Raw genomic sequence first — 8,897 nt, forward strand, 5'->3', positions numbered from 1 at the left:
TATCCTCTGCAAACTAATGCAGAAGCAGAAAAACAAACACTGCATGTTGTTACTTATAAGTGAGAGCTGAACAATGAGAACACATGGACACAGGGAGAAGAGCAACATACAATGGGGCCTGTCAGGGGGTGGAGTGGGAGGAAGGAGAGCATTAGCAAAAATAGCTAATGCATGCTGGGCTTAATACCTAGGTGACAGGTTAATAGGTGCAACAAACCACCATGGCACACATTTACCTATGTAAGAAACCTGCACATCCTCCACATGTACCCCAGAATTTAAAATTTTAATTTTAATTTTAAAAAAGTTACTACAGTTAGTTAGTGGGTTTAGCAAGGTTGCAGCATACAAAGTCACCATACAAAAGTAGTTGCATTTTAATATACTAACAACAACTACTTAGAAAGACATGTGCAATGAAAATTTAAAACATCACCAGGAGAAGAAAAGGAAAACCTAAATAAATGAAAGAAACAAAGCGTATTCAAACAGGAAGAGAGGAAGTCAAATTGTCTTTGTTTGCAGATAACATGATCCTATATCTAGAAAATCCCATTGCCCCAGCCCAAAAGCATCCTTGTTCATGGGTCAAGAGACTCGATTTTATTAGACTGTCAATCATCCTCAATTGGTCTTGTTCTTTGTTTTGTTTTGTTTGTTTTGTTTTGTTTTGAGATGGAGTCTCGCTCTGTCACCCAGGTTGGAGTGCAGTGGCTCAATCTCTGCTCACTGTGAGCTCCGCCTCCCAGGTTCATGCCATTCTCCTGCCTCAGCCTCCGGAGTAGCTGGGACTATAGGCGCCTGCCACCATGACCGGCTAATTTTTTGTATTTTTAGTACAGATGGAGTTTCACTGTGTTAGCCAGGATGGTCTCGATCTCCTGACCTCATGATCTGCCCACCGTGGCCGCCCAAAGTGCTGGGATTACAGGCGTGAGCCACTGCTCCTGGCCTCAAATTGGTCTTTAAATTAATACTAATGAAAACTCCAGCATTATTTGTAGCAATTGCCCAGCTGTTTCTAAAGGTCGTATGAAAATGCAAAGGGCATGGAATAGCCCAACAAGCTTTGAAACAGAAGAACAAAGTTGGAGGGGGTATCACTACCTGATTTCAAGACTTATTATAAAACCGTGTAACAAAAGCTGTGTTTTTTGGCATCTAAATAGACAAATTAAAAAAAGAGAATCAAGAGACCAGAAATAGACCCAACCTCATATGGACAATGGATTTTTGACAAAGACACAAAGGAAATTCAGTGGAGAATATACTGTCTTTTCAACAAATGATGCTGGCACAATGATTACCTACATGTAAAACAAACACACAAAACATATCAATCCATACCTCACACCATACACAAAACTTAACTTGAAATGTATTATAGAGCTAGATATAAAATAATTATAAAACTCTACAAGAAAACATAGGAAAAAATCTCTGTGACTTGGGCTTGGCAAAGATTTCTTAGATGCAAACACCAAAATATGTAAATTTTTTATAAAACATTGATAAACTGGGCTTCAGCAAATAATTAAAAACTTCTGCTCTTTAAAAACACAATTAGGAAAATGGAAAGACAAGCCACAGACTGGGAAAAAATATTTGTAAATCTTATATCTAACAAAGGGCCTGAATCTAGGCTATAGAAATAAATCTCAAAACTCAATAATAAGAAAAAAAATCAACCCAATTAAATAATGAGTAAGATATTTGAACACATTTCACCAAAGATATGCTGGTTGCAGATTAGAACATCAAAAAAATGTTCTGTATCATTAGTCATCCAGGGATGCACATTAAAACCACAGTGAGATACTATTGTATACCTATTAGAAGGGCTAAAATTGAAGACTGACCAAATGATGGCAAGTTTGTGGAGGAATAGGAACTCCTATACACTGCTGGTGAGGATATCAAATGATGGAAAAAAGGTCAAACTTATAGCTGCCAAAGGATCCAGCCATTTTATTTCTAGGTATTTACCTAAGAGAAAAGGAAATATATGCTCCTACAAAGACTTGTACAAAAATGTTCCTAACAGTTTTATTTGGAATAGCCCCAAACTGAAAACAATCTTAATGTCCACTAACAGATGAATTAATAAACTAAGTGTGTTACTCACACAATGAACTCAAATACCCTGAGCAACTACTCAGAGTGAACTATTGATACACTCAATAAATTTATTTTCAAATACTTTCAAAAATGTACAAAGAAACAGATGCAATTAATTTCAAATATTCCATATTTGAGTTGCATATAAATTAGTTATAAGAAAATAAAGTTAAATATTCAGGTCTTCAGTCACACCAGCTACATTTTACAATAGCCACATGTTGCTAGGAGCTCCTGTGTGAGACAGTGCAGATCTAGACCATTTGAGAACACTCAAAAGTTTCTCTGTGATCAGTATTTACGCAAAACACGAAGGTCAACTAATTCCTTTAAATGCTTGCAACCCACCTACAATAAATGGCTGAAGCTTCCATATATAGTAGCAAAAAGGGAGGCAGTCATCTCTTTTCTGCTCTCTGTGACTTAACACTTCATTTTTAGAGAGTGTAAGTGGCCCTTTGGAAACAGTTGAGTGTGTTCAACAGGTCCTAGTTCTTTGTACCCATCCTTCCTTACCATTGGAAATCTCTAGAGCTCCCTGAGAAGAGTAATTTACTTTTGTAATCTCAAGTTTCCCCACATCAGTCTGAAGTGTGTCTCTTGTGCTTCATGAGGGGTACCTTGCAATCCTAGAGTGGCCACCACACCTCCTGTTCCAGCAAAAATACCCATTCCTCAACAGCTTTTCCTCCTGCAAACCCTGCTTTATTCTCTCCTCTACAAACCTCTGGAGCTTCCTCCCACCCAAATGGCAGATTACATAGAAGAGTATGGGAGAAAAGAGCAAGATCGATGGAAAAAAAACAGGAAGTTTTATAACAGCATATTTTCTTTTGTGGAATCAGGAGGAAGAGTGACTCTCTGGAGAAGTCCAATAAAGAGAGGCTAGTTTAAGATCCTCAATTTAGCCCACAACACATGGATCAAAATCTGAAACTTGATGTTGAGAGTTATACTCATTTCTTTAGTTTGCATTTGACAAATAGTTATAACATTATTATTGTTGTACACACTTACAGAATATCTTCCCTCTCCCTTTTCCAAAATTAAAAAAAGGAGGCTGAGGCAGGAGAATGGCATAAACCCGGGAGGCGGAGCCTTGCAGTGGAGCTGGAGATCTGGCCACTGCATCTCCCAGTTCCGGGCGACACAGCGAGACTCCACCTCAAAAAAAAAAAAAAAAAAAAAAAAAAAAAAAAAAAAAAAAAAATTTCTGGTGCCTTGAAATGGAGAAAATCAGAGTCATTGGAGCCTTAGTCATGGGGGCCATCTCTGTGGACTTTGTTTTCTAGGACTTTTTTTTTCAACAACTAAAATGACATTTTGTGTCCACCCTGTCATCCTTCTCCATATTTTGTCCCTTCACACTCCACCCACAAGGGTTTTGGGAAGAGGAGAACAGTATGGGTACTCTTCAGTTCCAACTGATCCTGGATGGTAGAAATATGTTGCAGGACATAAAATGGGCAAAAGAAAAGGGGAGGGATGAGGGAATAATGGAAAACTACGACCTGTATTACCTACTTAACTCAAGCAAATTTCCAAACAACCAAACCCACACACTCCTCTAGGGCTCCCTATTCCTTTCCAGTCATGATTCCAGGATTATATTTACAGGATCCAGATGACTACCATGTTCTGGGCAGAGTCAATGCTTACTCTCTTCTCAGTTGAAAGTTTTGAACACTGCCCTTTCCCGCAGGAGTCTCTGATTCTTACTGCAGGGGATTGGAGTCAACATAACTAACCTTCTGCTTCCCAACAACCACTGAGATAATTTGATATGTGTCCCCTGTAATTTGAGGGATGAGAAAGCAGACTTCTAATTCACATCTGGACAGGCAAAATGCAGGATGCTGCGGCTGACTGGTTGTTCTGATCACAGAGAGGTGACTGTATGTGGAATGTTAAGACTGTCACAAGGGCTTTCCCTGAGCCAGACCTGCAGCTTTGAAAAGGGGCTTTGCCCCATCCAGTGTCGATGAGCAATTGTTAGCTTGTGTGCTAGCAGAAACTTTGCTCAGAAGTCATATGAAACCGCTGGCATGCAAAATGTAAATGAGCTAGTTACATACATGCAGCACATATATGGAGCACTCTTCTGGTCTCTAGGGTACATGTATGAATCTGTTCCAATGTGGGGCACGTGGTGAAATCTACCTGGTGATGTGGTGATGAGCCATTCTACATGGTGACGTGGGCTGTGTAGGAAGATGACGGGAATGCCATGGTGGCCTCAGTGATAACACAAAATTCTCATTCCTTTATATATTTAGGTGGGTAATGTTGTAAAGCACTGAGTTATAATTATTCAAATATATGTTTTATATTGTAGTGATGAAGGGAAAGCTTCCCCTTTGCTCTTGGAAGTTTCACTGAAAAATCAACTCATAAAATAACAGATTAAGAAGAGGAAAAGTATACAAGTTTATTACTACCATGCACATGGGAAGAATTACCGTGGTTGCCCAGTATCCCAGTGGGATATGGATGGTGATACACCCTACTTCTTAGGGGAAAGGGAGATGGGAACTGTAGATGATTTTTGGGAGATTGTAAATGACTTTTAGGGGAATTCAATGGATTTGAAGAGCATACAATGGTCTGAGACAAAATCTGTTAGGCCCACAGGAAAGAAAGTGGTTTGTGAAAAAAGTCTCTAGGTTTGTTCACAGACTTTAGTCTTCTTTCTTATGATATAGGTCCAGTTCATGAAAATTCAGGAAAAAGACAAGTGGGTAATTGTTTTGTACTCTGGTAGGTGAGGACTTCAGGCAGATACTTCAGAGAACAGCTTCATCCTGTTCTTCAGCAGAGACAGAGGATTGACAGCAGGGGAGGGAGGGAGGAAAAACAATATTCTCCTTGGTGGGTCTGCCTGGTCTTTATGCAGATGGGGAAAAGTCTCTTCCAGCATCTACTGATCTCTAAGGGCCTGTAATTCAAAATACTCATTATACCATACTCCTTTAATATCCTAGCTCCTGATCCATTAATGGATCAGAAAACAAAGAAAATACATCCAGAAGATGTTGGCACTTCATCCAAGGGCAACAAAAGAAAATGCGTTTTTGGAAATAATGTAGTTAAACTCCAGGGGCATTATGAAATCAGTATAGGTCTTGTCCAAGACATTCTTTACAGATGATCTTTTACTGTAACAAGAAATATTTCTTGGAAACTTTATTTTGTTGGATAAATAGTCTGTGGGCAAAATTCAAACACTGCTCGTTACCTAATCAAAGTCTATAATCATATGACCCCTTAATTACCCTGATACATTCCCAAGAATCTAAATTATCTTCTCCAACAAGGTTGTAAACTTCCTAAACGAAGATCTGTTCCTGTCATTTTTGTTGTCTTTCTTAGGGTCTTTATTTTGCACAGTGAATTCATGTGTGAATAAATAAACATTAGTTTATAATTAATTTCGCTGTTTCCTCTGCCCAAACCTAGTCAATTGTGTTTTAGTGATGCCACATTGTATAACCCGTATGAAACGATATTATGATATTTCTATAGCATCTGAAGTATTAACAGTTGCCTAACTATGTGTCCTACAGTTTTCAGCAAGCTGCAGGGGAGAAGGGGAGATGGTAGGAATGAGGAAGAGAATTAAAGGACTTCAAATGAAAGACTCTAAGTTCCCAAAGACAAACAAGGACTAATAAACACAGCAGTCACGTTAATACCTAACACATATTAGGTGCTTACTATTTGCCAGCACTGTGTCACTCAGCACTCAACTCTGTGGGTTAGATACTGTTACTACCTTGGAAAGGTCAGACAACATCCCACAGTCAGTGAAAAAGCTGGATTTGAATGCAAGATGCCTGAACCCCATGCTCTTAACCTCCGCCTCACACAGGGCTGGCCACCTCTTGAGGCTTATATGGTTTTTTTTTTTTTTTTTTTTTTTTAAGAGAGTCTTGCTCTGTCACCCAGGCTGGAGTCCAGTGGCGTGATCTCGGCTTATTGCAACCTCCGCCTCCCGGGTTCAAGTGATTCTTCTGTCTCAGCCTCCTGAGTAGCTAGGAGTACAGGCGCCAGCCACCATGCCTGGCTATTTTTTGTATTTTTAGTACAGACGGAGTTTCACCATATTGGCCAGGCTGATCTCGAACTCCCCACCTCGTGATCCATCCTCCTCGGCCTCACGAAGTGCTGGAATTACAGGCGTGAGCCACCACATCCGGGCTACATGGTTTTTTTTTAATGGCAAGTTAGAGCAAGCTAACTACCTGGTCAATTCAAGAATGAAAACAACAACAAATAAACACCACTGTTTGGCATTATGGAGACAACGATGCGATTGAATTTATGAACTCTAGACATTCTTTTTCCCTAATCCGGAGAAATCACTACAAGACCTCTTTCATTTCTTTCCCTAAAGAGGGACCATCTAGAACGCTCCGTCCCTGAAGGCGCTAGATAAAGTCTAGGGCGAGACTTCAGTGCTGAGCCTTGCAAAGGATTAATCTCACGCTTCAGTTTTCTCATCTGTGGCTTCATCTGACGCAGCATGATGGTTAAGAAGGCTTTGGGTGAAAATGACTCAAAGTGACAAATCAGACACCCATTTAAAGTTTCCCAGTCTGTTAAAAGCATGTCTCTTCACTGCAAGACGAATACTGTGGGATCAACAAGCCCTGGAGACAGATGGAAGAAATTCCAAACACCCTCAGGTGGTTCATGGTCAACTAGCCAGCCCCCAAAGCCAGCGACTGACCCCTGGGAGCCTCCTGCCCTGGAGTCTACATGTAGAAATGGTCATTAATTCATTTCAGCCATTTAAAAAGTATTTTTTGCTTAGTGCACAAGTATACAGCTAGGAGTGAAAAAAATATGGAAAAGAATTCTATTCGGAATTTTTAGTTTGTGGGTTTGAATATAGGTAAGAGGAACAAGGGAGCCAATGGTTCTATTACCCAAGCAGGGGCTCCCCCTGCTGGAAATCTATTTTGAAACGCATAAATTGTAAATGATGTCTTCTTGAATTACCTATATGGCAGTGGAACAAGAAAAGCACTAAACAGTGGAATTCTTCAATTACCTATATGGCAGTGGAACAAGAAAAGCATTTAAACATTTAAGGTTGATATCATCTATCTACATAGGTAATGAAAGTATTTCCTATACTTCTAGAGTTCAAATAAATAAAAGAAGATTCATCTGCTTTAGGATGAATAGAATGAATATAGAATGGTGTTATAAATTTTAAGAAAATGCATCAGAAAATGATTTTCTTGTTGTTGCAGTTGCTATTCTTAATTTGGCAGAGCAATAGAATTATCCTGAAAAATATCTAATGGAACCCAAAAGAGCAAGAGAGTAAAAGGGATGATTTTATACTCAACACCCTGATAGACAATTAGGAAATGTTTTTCAGCTGCAGTCTATCTGAGATATAGATTCACCTTGTATTTCTCAGAAATTTAGGTCCTAACCATGTAAGCATCTCAAGATGATCGTCACATCTCCCCAACTCTCAAACCTACTGGCCCGAACAAGAGGAATCAACATGTTGAAGATTTTATATCCTATATCTGTGATGCAGTAATACAGCTTAGGCATTTAAAACTTTTACGTTACCTTGGCTTCATTTGAAATTTTTTTAAAGAGAGAGGGAGAGGGAGGGAGGGAGGGAGAGAGAGAGAGAGAGAGAGAGAGAGAGAGAGAGAGAGAGAGAACCAGATACTGTTTGATACCAAACAGTATCATTTGAAATTTTAAACATGTAGATTTAAATTTTGGAATGCCCAGACTAGACTATGAGTGATATGGTCTAAAAGGCATTATCAACTATGTCAAATCAATAAATCAAGCATGAATTCTTTTGCAATTCACAACAGCTTCTTGCAAAAGAGTGCAACGATGCGAACACTGCCAAGTGTATAGAAACGACTCTTCCTATAGAGTGGCCAGCAAGACCAACTGACATTTTTCTCTGTACTAATAGAGATTGAGTTCATAGCACATCTCCTCTCTCTTCAACTCACACACACACACACACACACACACACATATGCTAACAACACTCATGCTGTCTAACCAGCTGAGACTGCATTTCTCACTTTGAACATCAAAGTGAGAAATCAAGATACAATTCAGCATCATTTGCTGAGTACCTTCTGTGGACTTCATGGGAGATTTGCAACAAGGAGCTATGTCTAAAAGATTGTAAGAGGGAAGAGCATATGATATGTCCACAAATAAGCTTTTGAGTGTGAGTTAAGAAGAGTATTCATTTTTACACTGAACAGGAGATCCATGATTCTATTAACACCTTGATTCTGACATAATCCAATTTACAGAAGTGATCTTCCTCACAGAGAATATAGCCTGCTCAAAGTTGGATCCACTAAATCTACTGTGGTATTGTAGATAATCGACAAAATATTCTGAGTTAAGTTGAAATGAGAATTATATTGAAATACTGTTTTATAGCCAGTTTTTATCATTTTACAGTGTGATACGTAATGCAATGTATTGTGATTATATTTCCATTTTGATAAATATTCTTCTACAACAACATTTCTAATAGCTGCTGGCACTTCATTTTAAGGATGCATCATCATTTATTTAAATAATATTTTATTGTTGTTTCCAAATTTTCGTGTTATAAACAAATCTGAAATGAACGTCTTTGAAGACGCTAAAACTTTGCACATGGCCTTGACTATTCCCTTAGAGTAAAATCTAACAGGAAAAATTGCTAGGTCAAAGGATATTTTCATATGTCCTAATTTTTCTTTTTTTTTTTTTTTTTTTTTTTTTTT

The sequence above is a fragment of the Rhinopithecus bieti genome, unplaced genomic scaffold (genome assembly GCF_001698545.2).
Source record: "Rhinopithecus bieti isolate Rb0 unplaced genomic scaffold, ASM169854v2 scaffold_20098, whole genome shotgun sequence".
NCBI classification, from domain to species: domain Eukaryota; kingdom Metazoa; phylum Chordata; class Mammalia; order Primates; family Cercopithecidae; genus Rhinopithecus; species Rhinopithecus bieti.